This window comes from Lathyrus oleraceus, chromosome 1 (assembly GCF_024323335.1).
Source record: "Lathyrus oleraceus cultivar Zhongwan6 chromosome 1, CAAS_Psat_ZW6_1.0, whole genome shotgun sequence".
NCBI lineage: Eukaryota > Viridiplantae > Streptophyta > Magnoliopsida > Fabales > Fabaceae > Lathyrus > Lathyrus oleraceus.
In genome coordinates, this window is record NC_066579.1 from 117,486,528 (window position 1) to 117,502,390 (window position 15,863).

General features: G+C 36.9%; 1 long non-coding RNA gene across 1 annotated transcript; it reads left to right on the forward strand.

Moving 5' to 3' along the window:
- Positions 1–9,457: 9,457 nt before the first annotated feature.
- LOC127120881 (uncharacterized) lies at positions 9,458–10,609 on the forward strand. Its single transcript, XR_007803274.1, has 2 exons — positions 9,458–9,924; positions 10,212–10,609. It is a non-coding gene; the product is annotated as an uncharacterized LOC127120881 (long non-coding RNA).
- The last annotated feature ends 5,254 nt before the right edge of the window (positions 10,610–15,863 follow it).

Genomic DNA, 15,863 nt, shown 5'->3' on the forward strand with positions numbered 1-15,863 from the left:
ACTCATGTTAATTTTTCAATCAACTAGCATTAGGACTTTGAGATATCATAGGCCAAATGAGATGAATGAATGAAGAAGGGGAATAAGATGAAGTGGGAGGGGAATGGATGAAATCACAAATTGGTCAAAGGAGGACTTTTACCAAATTAATATCATTAATTCATTATGGGAGATGGAATGTACATTCCATCAATCCCCTAAATCCAATGATATTAATTTGACAAAGTCAAATCAACCTTGACCAAGGTCCAACAACAAGAGTCAAACATAAACAAGTCATCACAATTGGTCAACAAATTTATTTGACATTTATCAAATTAAAATACTAAAATAGTGCATTTAAATTAAATATGGTTTGTCCAATTCCTAAAATCTCATTAAAACACCAAAGAAATGGCCATGAGATTTATCATAGGTCAAACAAGGTCAAAGGACCTTGGAGAAAAAATTTCATGATTTTTGGACATTTAAAAATATTTTTAAACAATTAAAAACAAATGCAAAATCAATTAATTCATGAAAAATATTAATAATGATCCAAAAAATAATTTTAATTCAGAATATGAAAGAGAAAAATATTTGAATTTTTTTGGTGAAAGTCCCATATTTTCTGGATCAATATTGAATTTAATATGAATTATTGAAAATAAAGCAATTAAAATGAAAATGAAAATATAAAAAAAAACGTGGACCACTTGATCTCCCTCATTAATTGAGGTGGCAGATCAAGTGGCCAGAAACGCGCTATCCACGATGGACTCAAGTCAGCGCGCTACACAGTTGGTAATCACAATGGACGCGTGAGATTAGAACAAAATAACAAGATCATGTGGCTGTGAGACATGCCAGCGCATGGCCGAAGCTGTAGCTCCGGTCTTCTTCTCCGGTGGACCTCACCGGACTGGTCCACCTTCTACCATCACCAAAATTAAAAACAAGGACATGATTTCAAAGTAAAAATGGCACTGAGTTTGAATCTGACCTCAATTCACTCTAACTCCAAGTATATGGAGAGATACATGGAGTTGAAATTTAAGGTACATGAGCTGAGTTGCTTCGATTTGGCCTCTAAGCAACTCAATCTTCTTGCCTACATTGGTAGGACTTCGGACAATCAAAGAATCAATAGAATTGAGCAAGAATTAGAGAGAATCGAAGAGATCAAATTTTCTGGAAAATACCTTCAATGGAGGTCTGGATTCAACCGATCTTGCTCTTGCTCGTGCTTAATCTCACTCCAAATACTTGTAGAGGAAGGATTGAATGCTCAAAAGGCTATGGATTCTTGGAGATTTGAATTTCAAAACAGTGGAAATTCAAACTCAAATTCAAGTGAATTTCTCAGGTTTATCCTTTGCAATGTGAGGGTTAGATTCAGGGGATCAAAGCTGGCGCCAATGTCTCCCAATTGCTGAGCATATGAGGCTCTATTTATAGCTAAATCCATTGCTTTTTACACACTTGAATTCCACTTTCCAAATTTGGTTTTGATGATGTATGGGTGCGGGCGCGCATAGGCCCATAAAATCATTACATTAAGTCCATAAATGAGTCTGAGATAGTCTGAATTCAGCTTGGATTGCAAGGCAATTGTACATTTTGATTTGAAGTTTGATCCTTGCCAAGTGATGACACCATGTTCATGCCATGCGCAGCCTATGCATTCCTTGTCCAAAATGAATGAATTTGAGCTCTTTGGAAAGGTGAGATCAAGAGGAATAACTTACATGTTCAACATTTTTAAATTTGGAGTTTGTAACTTGAATAAATTTGAGGTGGAAGTTTGGAAATTTTTGACATATCAAAATTTTTCTAAGTGTCAAGCCATATGTCTCAATATTCCACCTTGCTTAACTTTTAATATGAGCTTCAAATGAGAAAAGCGTATTCATCAAAGTTGTAGATATATAAAATACCTTCAAAATAGTCACTAATTTCATGTCATTTGGATTTGAAATGATAGAGTTATGCATTTTTGAAGTTTGGAAAAATCACTTGATCAATGGTATAGGTCAACAGTGACCTATAATGTAACCTCATATCACATGCTCATAAGAGTTGAATTAGCTCCCACTTTAAACATCAAAGTTTAAGTAGACACATTGAATTTGATTGTACAACTTGGAAATCTTTTATCTCATAAAAATTGAGTAAGTTATGGCCTTGGGAAGTTGACTTTCAAATTAGGGTTTAGACAAAATGACCTATTATGTTTCAACATAGAAAATGATTTTCCAAGCAAAACTAGCTCTAGGTCTCAACATGAAAGTTGTTTGGAATGTCATTTAGAGCAAGTTTTCTCTTGTAATCATATTCATATGGTGAAAATTGTAGGAGATAGAGTCTAGGGAGACCCAGTTTTGATTAGATGAATTCATCTGGCCAACCACCATCAACCAACTTGCTAATCTTAAATTCTCTTGACTTTCTAGGCTCATGGTAGATCATATATGCATAAGATGATGAAATTTTAAGTGTCCCTTAATAAATTTGATCAATTGGTGAGATAGCTTGCTGGAGAAATTACTCAAGATACCCAGTCAAACTAGGGTTTCCAATGCAAATCACCCTCAAACTCTTGAAGAAAACTTGATCAATATAACATGTAGTAATAATTGGGACTCATATATGATGCTCATAACCATTCTTGTATCAATCCAATGGTTGTGCTCTTTGTTCATGAGGATCTCAAACCCTAGATGTGAACTTGATGAATCAATGGGATCATGCCCTTCCTACAAAAGAGTTAGGCAAATACAAATACATATTTTTGATATTTTGGTTAGTAAAAATGATAAAATACAAATATGATACAATCACAAAGTACTTGTTGATCTCTCCCAAAACAAATGACAAGGGGTAAGGAGGATGCCAAGGTATGATCCCAATGCCAATGCTTATGATGAATTTGCATGAGGGATCTTAGGGTCAAAATTGGGGTCTTACACAGTGGTCAGGATGTATTTAGAAGTTTGAGAACTTAGGGTACCAATAACCATTGACTTTCTGAAATTAATATTGAACTTATAAGTCTCTTATACATAATGGGATATTTCTGTGAACAACCTCAAAAGTAAAGAGAGGATTTTCCTTCCTTAATCAGCCATGCCCCAGTTTGTTGGGAACCTGCATGGATTGCCCCAGACACAAGTTATGAAGAAGCTTTGTCACAGAACAATCTTGATCTGACCTGCCCCCAGTGTCTTGGAATTGTACACCTCTGATTAACCATCTTGGAGAGATATTGACTTCTTATGCTCTTTGGGCGACCTGCCCTAGTACGAGCCTTTAAGTAACTTTTCCTCTAGCTAGATGATCTTTAAGGGAATTCCCCTGACTAACTGATTTTTAGAGAGATACGTCGAGTCTCGACGTGACAACCTCAAATTGACTGAATCTTGTAGATGTTTCTCGATGTGATTGCCCCAAATTTACTAAATATTATAAAGGCTTGTCTTTCTGCTCAATGGAGTCTTCGGGAGATCTACCTCTGGCGTGATCAAATAAAGTGACTTGCCCTTGCTCAACGGAGTTCTCAGGTATTTTACATTTTTGATGTGATCACTCTGAGATGATTTTCCCCTGCTCAACGGAGGTTACAGGCATCAACAAGTTCCTCAATTCACATTTATTGTGGAAACTTCCTTGATATCAAATGGTTACTCACGAGTAAGACAAGTTTAATTAAGAATGATAATGCCAATGTTATATTTATGTTAGTTTTGGAATCCAATTCTGTTCACTTGAATTATGACATATAATAAATGGATCACTAATTGACAATGTCATATCAACACCAACACAAATGATAAGCAAATTATTAAGGAGTCAGTTTTAACATGATCTTACTGACTGTAGTATGCTTTCGAAATAACCCTTACTTCAATTAGGTCTTTTGAGGGTTGTAACATGGTCTGGTTCACGGTTTCAGAAAGAAAGGATTTAAGGCTTGAAACGTATCCTAACCCACTCGTTCTCCATGATGTTCTCCAGTTCTACGGTTAGCTGGTTCAATGCAAACGCTCATCTTCCAAAAGGGATTTGGAAGTGATGATTAATTAACCAACGAGGTTTTTAGAGTGGAAGACACACGAATTTGTTCTGATTGAGGATTTTCTTTTGATTCCTCTTTCTGCTTTGTTTTTTTTGTTTCCCTACTTTTGTTGGATTTACTCAGATTTGAAATCCATAGGGATGCCCTAATTTTTTCCTAAGTCACTTGTCTTCAATTTTTTGACTTAGCTTGCTTTTTTTTATGGAACAAATCATGTGACATTTGTCCGCTGGATTTGAAAAGGTTGTGACTGCCTCATTCCTCTGTTGGTGAGGGACAACCATTATGAATTTGTGGTTTCTGACCTCTCGTGATATAAAAGATATGGTTGATCCTCATATAGGACACTCCCTTTTTGAAGTTTGAACGCGTCGCTAAACTAACTAACGACTACCCTGCCCCGGGTTAAAATTGAGGCTTTTATATTCAGAAAGAAACTCATACTCCTTGGCTCGAAGGGGTTGACTAGGGATTATCTTCCTTATACCTCCAGTGTTTGGGGATTTGAAGCAATGCCTTACATCATTAGCAATGTCTTATTCAAAAGCACACGTGCAATGATTTCATGTTTTTCAATTTCATCCTCCTCCTCTTGATTTTTCTTAAAACAAAAGTTTGGAGGTTGATGAAAAATATTAGTGGACACGAATGGATGGACTCAAAATATGCATATTTATTTCAATGTCAATATTATTAAAAAACAAACGAGTTTATTACAAGAGAATAATATAAATGACAAACAAGAAAGCTACACATGAACATGATTGAACAAACAAATGATTGATGGAATAATAAACCTTATTCCTTCCCACATGTTGGGGTCTTGGTATTTGCAGAAGTTGACGGAGTAGTCCTACAGATACAACTTCTTCAGATCTACCACTGCTCTGGCTATGAAATTGCATATGTGCTTACTTGGGGAGGAAAAGTATTCCATATGCTCGGGTTGTTTGGTGAGAACGATATAACCTTTGAGTCAATAAAGTCTTGTACCTTATGCTTGAAGGTATTACAATTCTCGATCGAGTGCCCCGGTGTCCCGGAGTGGTACTCACAACTAACGTTCATATCATACCTTGGAGGGATATGCGTCGGAGGGGCCTTAGCATCCCTTAGCTGAACCAACAAGCCCTTGAGTAGATGAGCAAGTAGATGGCCATATGGCATGGGAATCGAGTCAAACTTTCTGGGAGGCATTCTTGGTCCCTATCTACCCTGTTGATGGTAGGTCTGTTGTTGCGAAGCATATGGTTGTTGAGGAACGTAGGGTTGCTGATACTGCATTGGTGAGGGACTAGTAGGAATAACATACATTTGTTGTTGATATGGATTTGGTGCTATTGGTGCCACTTGATAGTATGGCACTTGGTAGGCTCCAACCCTTTCTATTGTTGTAGCAACATTGGTATCCCCTTCCTTATTCTTTGGAAATCCGGACTGCTATTTCTTTGCTCCACTAACCACAACTGTGGTATCTTGGATTTTGTCAATCTTTAAGCAGTTCTCGATTCGCTCACCGGCAACCACTAAATCTAAAAAACCATCAGAAGTACTCCCTATCAACTTTCCAGGTAGGGCCCATAGAGGGTGCCCATGAACATGTCGACAAGCTCCTTTTTAAGAAGAGGATGTTGGACTCTAGCGACCAACTCTCCCCATCGTTGGAAGTACTCTTTGAATGATTCATCTAATTTCTAAATAAGGCTTTGGAGCTGAGTCTGATTTGGCGCCATATATGAATTATACTGATAATGCTTTAGGAAGGCTTCAGCGATTTCCCTCCAATTTTGGATATGCGTGCGCTCGAGATGCATATACCACTCAAGTGAAGCTCCACTGATGCTATCTTGAAAATAGTGCATTAAGAGTTTTTCATCATCGGAATGAGCAACCATCTTTCTATAAAAAGATATGATGTGGGTCTTTGGACAGGTGACCCCTTTGTATTTTTCAAAGTTTGGAACCTTGAACTTAGCAGGAATTTTCACACCTAGCACTAGGCATTTGTCGGCAGCATCCAACCCAAAGGTATCAAGTCCTTGGAGAGCTTTCATCTTGTTCTCTAAAACATGGAACTTCATCCCCATCTCAGCAATTGGTGATCAAAGGGAATCATAGAAGATATCATTATGATCATCAACTGGAACTCTTTCCAGGATAGGAGGGTTGACTGCAGGCACAAAATTCTAACTCATTAGGCCCCCTCCAGGAGGTGGATGAGCACTAATAGGGATATGCACTGGAGGATTCACCGGAGGTGATACAAGAGGATTTTCAACAGCATTCCTTAGAGCAGCTTGTCGGAGTTCTTCTTGGCTCCTAACCTTCTTGACCTCTGGCCACAACTTGAATGGCTTCCATCAGTTGACCCATCTGGGTGCGCACGTGGGTCACCTCCTCCCTCAATGCAGCCTGACTCTACTCCAACTAATCCATGAGAAACCTTTGGTAGCTTCGGGTGTTGCTAGAATGCCAGGAAGTCAACTGGAGTATGGATGATTCTGGACAGAAATGCCAAGTGGTAGGTTTTTTTGGCTTTGTATGATGATGTGCAGAATGATGCATGAATATTATGTTTGAAGATTTTATGATGCATGAATGAGTGAATGAATGAAATTCAGGCATATAGATTCAAAAATTCGAGGTACGAATAGAGGATAACAATGATTGATTTCCATATTAGGGATCTCACTGGGTATGATTTAGGGTTATAAATAGGAACCCTAGAGTCATGGATTCAAATGAATGTTTGCCACTTACAGAAAAAGCTTTCCAGTTGACAACTCCATAAAATGAATTTATTATGGGTGAGGTCTTCGTACCAACCCACACAAGAAAAGCTTCTCGGGGACCCGCAATACGTGATCATCGATATTGGGTTCTAGATAAAGGGTCCCAGAGTCATGGATTTCCTTGAATTTTTTCCACTTATGTCAATTTACTTTCCAGGCGACAACTCCATTAAGAAAATCTACTCTGAGTGATATCTTCGTACCGACCCTCGTGAGAAAAGCTTCTCTGGGACCCGTACTACGCGACCATTGATCCTAGTTGGCCAAATGTTCAAGTATCTATGAAGGTCCTTAGAGTTATGGATCCTAATGAAAACATTGATCGCTTACGCCAAAAGCTTAACGGTCGTTAATATTCTCAAAAGAATCTACTCCAAGTGAGGTTCTCGTATCGACCCTTACGAGAAAAGCTTCTCGGTGGCCCATACTACACAATCTCTCATATCTCAAGTTATCCCTCTAGAATCGGGTAGAGAGTCTTTCCCACAAGGTTTTCGCAATCAAGGTAATATCCATTTAATACCACAACACCTAGGAACCACATAACAGATATCCAATGAAACTTTAGAGCAAAAGGCAATAAATAAGGCAAGTAATGCAAAAATATAAACACCCAAACATGTGAGGAAGCAACCTAGACTAGGCTTGACTTGCTTAGGGAAACTGGGTCCCCACCAGAGTCTCCAGCTGGCGCTACGCGAAAAATACATAGTCTCCATCGAATTTTATTTATTCCATAGGAAAGGGAAAATATCTAGAAAACTCCAAAAGAATGGTCATCGCAACCACGAAGAGGTTCAGAAGTAGGTTATGCAAGGGGAGGGAATTAGCACCCCTCACATCCATCATACTCGATGGTAACCATCTAGGATATCTACGCTTGAATGAGCGTTGTTATCTTAATGCTTACTTTCTAAAGGTTTACGAAGTGAAAATGATTTTTATTAGTGTGCTCGACAAGGATTTGGGCCCTTATGCCTACGTATGCTCACTTGTTGAAGTGAGAAATCAGAGCCTCGTAGTTCGTGGTAAAAATGTTTGTTTGTTTTGTTGATTTTATACCTTGAAAAAGGATTTTCAGAGTGATGCCCCAAGGCTAAAACAAAAGGTTTGGTGAGTTGATATTGATTTTATGTTTGGAAAAGAGATTTTTCTTGACTTCAGATTGCACTAAATACTATGGATAAATGTGAATATTTCGAACTACCAAGTCAGGCATCTTGTGTTCAAAATACTCAGAATGAGGGTAGGAAAGCTCTATTCTCATCTCTTCTCTACCACTTAAGGCCCGTGGCATACAATCCTAATCGTATTTTATTGTGTTTTGAATTTGATTTGAGAAAATACCGCTTAACGTTGGATCAAGTGTTTGCTTCTTGTTTAAGAAATTGTGAAGATCCTAAATCCTAAGGTTGGCTAACAAGCAACAACAAAATAAAGGAAAGCGAGTAAAAAGTACACCAATATGGGGAGAGGGATACATGAAAAATACAAGCGATTTGTGCGAGAAATAAATGGTCTCATTGTAAGGTAGTCTAAGAGAAAGCCTTGTATGTGAATTATGTCCTAAGATAACAATTGAATAATGGAATTACAAAACATGTATCCCTAAGGTAGTGTCATGAACTCCCTTTTATAATGAAATATTACAAGTCCATAATGCTCCAAGTTGCATGGGTCAATCACATTGGTCCAAGGTCCAAGCAAGGGTACAAAAAAGTCCTTTAAGTATCCAAGCTTAGGTCATACACAAGGTCCATATGGTCCATAATACTCCATGTCTAATGCTAAGGTCTAACATTAAGTCCATAGTCCAATATTCCTCAAATGAAGTATTTTTAGCACTTTCCCTTTTTATCATGTTTTTGTTCATTTTAGATTAAACAAAATAAAGCAATAATAATGGAGAATGATGATGGCGGTGATGATGAATGAGAATTAAATAAATTGAAAGAATTTAAATTTAAATGATAGAATTTAAATTTAAATGATAGAATTTAGATGTTAGAAGTCAATTTAAAAAGGAGCGATTACTTGAGATCATCTATCCACAAATCAAAGGACTCAAAATATGGCGCATTAAGGGATAACCTATCAATGATTCAAAGTATCGAAAATGATCCAATGATAATTTAGCAATGTGTTTGAATCAAAGAAGATTAAATTGACCTAAAAATCCATCTATCAATGATTTAAAATGTGGATGATCTATCAATCAAGCCATCAAAACAAAATGAAAAGAAATACAAGTCAATGGTTAAATGTTAATAGTCAATGTTCATGATCAATCGAGATTGCAAGAAGAAAAGAAAATGAAATTCAAATTCTAATATTCTAATTAACCTAATATTCTAAAATTATAAAATTTAAAATCTAATTAACCTCTAACTAACATGATTAACCTAATTAACCTAATCCTTTAATTAAAATTCTAAATCTACTTCTAAAATTCTAATATTCTAAAATCCACATCCCTAATTAGCTTCTAAACCAAATCTAATTAATCAAGATAACCAACATGAATATAATTAAGTAAATAGGTTCAACCAAAAAATAAATTGAGGTGCAGGCCCAAGGCCACGCCCCAATTGGCCACGTCTAGTTCAACCAGGGGAGTGTAGTGGACCAGTTGGAGGTGCAAAATACAAGAATAGGCGTTGGGATTTGTCAACACTTGGGTCAACTATGGCCACGACCCATGATTCGTTGCAATTCAACCAAAAACCACAAACAGCGATGAAAAACATAAATGTCCAGTCACTTTCGCCTGCGTCCTTCTCTCTAGCTTGAACGCAAGAACACAAAATCGCGACGCCTTCATCTCAATTCCAGATTCAACAAGAAAATGACCAAACAAAATTCCATCAAATCTACATACGTTCGATTTTAGAATCAAGACACACAATTAATCATGGATTTGGATCGAAAATACCAAACAGATCTTTAAGCTTCACGGTGAGTTACAACAAGCATACAATCGGAGCCCTAAGTCGTCGTGCTTCACGAATTTAAGCATAAAATCGCATTAGCCTGTACCTGAGGAGTTCGGCTTGGCGGCTCAACAATGACAATCTCCAGGTATTCATTTCATTCCTCATTTATTCTTCGTGATGTTTCTTCTTGTTCTTGTTTATGCATTGTATTATTCTTGATTTCTTCGTCGCCTTCTTGAACTTGTTGATGAATAACTTGCACCTTATGTTGTGATTGCTGCATTGTGAATTTCTAAGGTGATGTTGATGTGCGTTTCTGAATTAGCTCTTAAATGGCTTACAAAAATGGTAGGTTCTTTGGTGGGGCGGTGAGCATGGATTATGTAACAGAGATTTTATTCTAAATTGTTTGTTATATGTTCTTTGTTATAGTGAAGAATGGAGAATTGAGAAGAGTTTGGAGAGCTTGGGGTTGAAGAAGGTTTAAGGTGATTTAGATGGGAGTGTGGGGAGTTTTGGTGCATGCAGAATGATGTGAAGATTAGAGAATGGTGAAAAACGTCCCCGCTAGCGATGTTGATTCAGTCTATTTTATAGAGTTGGTTAAAAGGGGTAGTTTAGGATTTTGCATTTAAAGTTTCAGTTGTGAAATTCAGGACCTGCAGGGAGGTGCATTGTTGCGCTTTTGAATTATATTCCCTGCATTGCCGTTGAATTTGCAAATTGGTTCCTTGATAATTCTTTTGCACATGCCTTGTAAAATAACTTGTATTGGGATTCTCTTGTAAATCTTTATTTGGGCCTTAATGATGTATGTTATTCACCCCAAATGCTTTCTTGAGCCATGCTTGAAATACCATGCTCTTTTTGAACTTGCTTGAACTATGATAAAACCATGATAATTGGAACTTGGTACTTGTCCCCTTGTGTGATTTTGAAAATGGATGGAATTTTAAATGACAAGAATAATGCTTCAAACTTGAATTTGATTCAAGGATCAAAATAGAACCACTTGGTAACCTCTTGAATTCTTCACTAAAACCTAATTTGAGATGGATGAACTAAGGCCTTTCTTGTCATTTAAGCCAAGCTAGACCATGATTTGAATTATACTCGTGTGATGGATAAAATGAAATACTTGTAAAAATGAAAATCGTGGCTCATTTAATGAGCACTTCCTCCATGTGATTATTTGATTCAAAATTCAATCAAATTTCCCTTTCTTTTGCCACATCAAATGCATGAAGTGTATGTATGCAATGGACTATGAAGTTTAGGTCTTTTATGAAAGAGGTGGGTTAACTTTGGTCAAAGTTGTTTTCTTGTAAGGATGATGTAACTATGGACATTTATGCAAAGTGACATGATTAATGAACAAAAATGGTTCTTATATTGAAATTCAAACAAAGGTTCCTTACTAAATTCAAATTTGAACATGCATTATGAACCATGTATCATGCAATGGGTAATATAATGACGAATATAAAAATGACATACCGTGGACCAATGAATCCAAATGATAACAAGACTTACAAGCCAAGCAAACCAAATGACTTGGATTTTAAGAAGACTATTTATACTTATGAACCATGGCATGCCCTAATATGGATTTGAACCAATGGAATACAAGCCCTAGGGTAACTCATGAACGAACCAACTAATGACACGAACTATCATGATATGTATCACAATGAACGAAGGACCTTGAATGAAAATAAACTAAGGCCAAAAGAAATGGATGGAAGTATGGATGTACTAATGAATCATTGCATCAAGAAATATGGAATCAATAATCAATTGATGATTTTGAATGAGCACGAATCTATGAGTGAAGTGAGGCATAAAACTAAATGGACACCTAAACAACAAGATATGTGCCAAACCTAAAGATCAATGCATGGTCATGCTTGATTAGATGCCTCAAGGTAAGTGATTAACCATGCAAGTCAAATGGTATATCAATGTCATAAACCAAGAAAATAGGTTTTCTAAAGCAAACCACAATGTGGAGCCTCCCCAATTAGGGTTTAGGCATACTTGAATGCCATGAAGCAATCTCCTTGTTTGAATAATGCTAAATACAAATGAAATGATGAAGTGGTGGTATGCATATGATTAAGGTTATTGACCTAGGTGATCATTGTGAAGGGTAAGGTGAACTTTGGGGTATGAAAACTATCTTTAACCTTGGTTATCATCAATGTAAATCATATTACTCTTTGTTTACTAAGAAATCTCTTAATTAATTTGCTGGTATTCTCATATATGTTGATGATCTCATCCTTGCAGGAAATGATCTAACATTAATCAGATTTTAGACACAAGTTTCAGCATTAAAGATCTATGATATCTCAAATATTTTCTTGGATTCAAGATTGCTAGGTCTTCCACATGAATTACCTTATGCCAAATGAAATATAACTTGGATTTATTACAGGATACGAGCCTTCTTGCAGCAAAGCTTGCATCCTTCAATGGACCATGGATGTTTGTTGGACAAAAAAGATGATATAATTCTTCCAGCCTATATGCTTTCAGGAGCCTAATTGGTAAATTACTCTACTTTACACACTCACGACTTGAAATTACATTTGTTGTTTGCAGTTTAAGCCAATACTTGGCTACACCAACCAACACACACGTGTTGGTTGCTACACGGGTTTTATATTACATCAAAAGGCCCCTACGTTGGGTCTCAATTTCAGGAAGAAGTATTCTCTTGACATCATAAGTTTCATGGATTCTGATTAGGGCTCTTGTACAACCACTCGAAGGTCTATTACTGGATTCACTTTCTTCCTCGGTTCCAATCTCATATGTTGGATGTCCAATAAGCAGACTGTTGTGTCCCAATATTCTTCTGAGACAAAATATAGTGCTTTGGCCAACACTTCTTGTGAGGCATAGTGGCTGCTATATTTTTTACATAATTTTTGTATAACACATACACACACACACACATAGTCTATCACGTTATTTTGTGACAATCGGAGCTCCATCGCATTTCATCCAACCCCATCTTTCACGAACGAACGGATCACATTAAAATGGACAGTCACCTCGTTCGAGACAAACTCCAAGCCAAAATTATACATTTGCAGCCCATGAATTCAGCAAACTAAGTGGCAAATCTCTTTACTAAATCCATCCATCTTAATCTTTTCACTTCATTTGCTCATAAACTAGGAATGATTGACATCCATTCCAGTTTGCGGTGGACTGTTACAACTTAATTATTGAATATATATTTCTGTATTTTTTTGTTATTTTTAGTTATTTTTTATGTTAGTTTATTTTTGAGGTATTTTAGCAAATTTTCTTACGAGGACCTTAAACTCTAACATATTTGTTATTAGGGCCTATATAAACTCATGCCCTCAATTGTTAGAAGTAATTCATTTTCAGCATTAGTAGTATTTGTTTTGTTAAGCTTAACCTAGATAATGTAGGTTAGCATGTCACCTTTGTGGCGTTATTGTTTGTGTATATAAGAAGTAGTGTGCTTAGCCATTAAGTACTATAATACGCATTACAACAGATGAGTGTATATGTGTGTGTGTGTGTGTGCGCAACCATTTTGTTGCAACCGTTTTAGTAGAGTAGTGGAAGTTTGTTATTCTCTTTTATCTCTCTTATTTCATCTCCATCTTCTTCATCTTGTGCACCAAAAATTGGTACCCAAAGCTCCAATTCGGATCCACAGAGAAACACGAATGAAGGTGAGGCTTTGTGTGATTGATTTTGTTTCTTGAGCTCGTGTTGAACTTTTGATTAGAATCGTTTCAGAATCACATTTCTTAATTATGGGGGATTGAGAAACACTTGTGTCTAGTGAGATCCGAGTGAACTGCACAAGGTTAAAGATGAACATAAATGGTAATATGAGTACTAAGCCTTAAGTGTTCGATGGTAAGAACTAGAATCGTTGGATGACTCAGATGCATGTGTTGTTTAACGCTCAAGATGTTCTTGATCTCATCAACAAAAGTTACGTTCTGGTTGTTAAAAATGCAACAGATGCACAGAGAAATGCTTAACATGATATGAGGAGGAAGGATCAGAAGGCATTGTTCTATATCCATCAGTGTGTGAATGTGAATGTTTTTGAGAAAATCGTTGATTTGACGATGGCGAAGGCTGCATGGGACACACTGGTACAATGCTACAACGGTGATGCATTAGTGAAGAAGGTGAAACTTTAGTCTCTATGTAAGCACTATGAGAATCTCTGCAGGAAGAATAATGAGAAGGTACCTGACTACATCCCCAGAGTGATTCTGATCACAAATAAGATGAAGTCGTGTGGAAAAGCTCTCTCTGAAAAAAGTATTATTAACAAGGTACTTAAATATCTTACTCCTCAGTTTGATTACATTGTTGTAGCAATTGAACATTCTAAGGATCTTAGCACTATGAGGATAAAAAAGCTGCAAAGCAGTCTAGAAGCATAAGAGTTGTGTCTAACTGAGAGAAACTTTGAAATGGAGGTAGGGCAACAGACTCTAAAAGGAGCTTCTGGTAAAAAATATCAGAAGCAGTCTTGGTCAGAAGCCAGGAAGAGATCTGATGGTGTTCAGAAGTCAGAAACCTCAACTTCTTGAAGGCATAAGAGTGCTAAAAAGGGGAATGAGAAGTATGACAAGAGAAAGGTTTAATGCTGCTGAAATTCTGGTATCAGATATGAGATGTCGAAGGTAATGTCACGACACTAATATCTGAACAACAGATGAAATATAAACAGAATAAACTTATTAAACAATTGAAAAACGACAGAGGCAATTGTTAACCCAGTTCGGTGCAAACACATCTACGTCTGGGGGCTACCAAGCCAGGAAGGAAATCCATTAAACAAAATTAGTTTAAAGATTCTTAGTAAACAACTTCAAGTTACAGTCTTTTCACCTAATCTCTACCCGTGTGACTGAAGGAGAAGAGAGATCCAAAACGCAGCGGAATTTAAAATTTCTCCTTTAATGATCCTTACGAATGGGCATGATCAGTGATAGAATCGTTACCTCTTGTGGCGATTATAACCTTTGATGCAGATCTACGAAGCGATCACGAACGTTGAACGATGACAACGCCTCTACTCAGTCCACACGAACGGATTCCTTCAATCTCAGTGCTAACTGCTACGAATGAAGGCTTTGAGTGAGAGAGAGAGAGAGAGAGAGAGAGAGAGAGAGAGAGAAAACGAAATTGCAACTGCAACAATGCTTCTACACAAGGGTTCTATTTATAGAACCACTTGTGTGGGCTGCAAGCTAAAAAACCCACTCAAGTGTATATGGCCCATATCTTATATTATGCCAAAATCACTTAAGCGCGTGGTACCTTACCATATTTCGTATTCTACTTAAGTACACTGTACCTTACGATGTTCTATAATTCACTTAAGGGCACCGTACATTACGATATTCCTTAATTACTCTATCTATCATCAATCCGTCCTTTGTGTGTGACCCTATAGGTTTTCGCGACATTGGCAATTATATTAAATCATGTATTTAACATAATAAACAGTGAGCGGTATCTAGCAACACATCACTGCTACCCAAGACACGAAAATGTCATGTGATCTGACAAATCCTTCTGTGATAATAATTATATGTATAATTACCCTTTTGCCCTTATGTCTATATTGAACACAAGGCATAGACCGTGTCATCCTTGTCCAGTTCAATATTGGGCTCATAAACATTTATCTTGTTACGCAGGATGAGCAAATTCCATCTAGGTCACGCATGTCCCTTAGCATGCTTTGTGGAGTATCCATCAACTGTCTTTATGGTCATCCAATTACGGACAACGTTTGATCAGCAATAAGGCACTCGACTCTACATCTAGGATCCATAGTAGTTTTAGGTCGAAGGGTGGTATACACCATTATCACCATGAGAATAACTTATGACACTTTGCATAACATTCTATATAGTATTCTCATAGCGGGTCAATCCAGTATAAATATTACTCTTAATATTCATACCTATATTTAAGACTTGATAACTCCTTATCCATGATCCATGAGATGTGATCATCAGTCTATATACATAATAGTCTTAATGCTTTAATGTTATCACACTT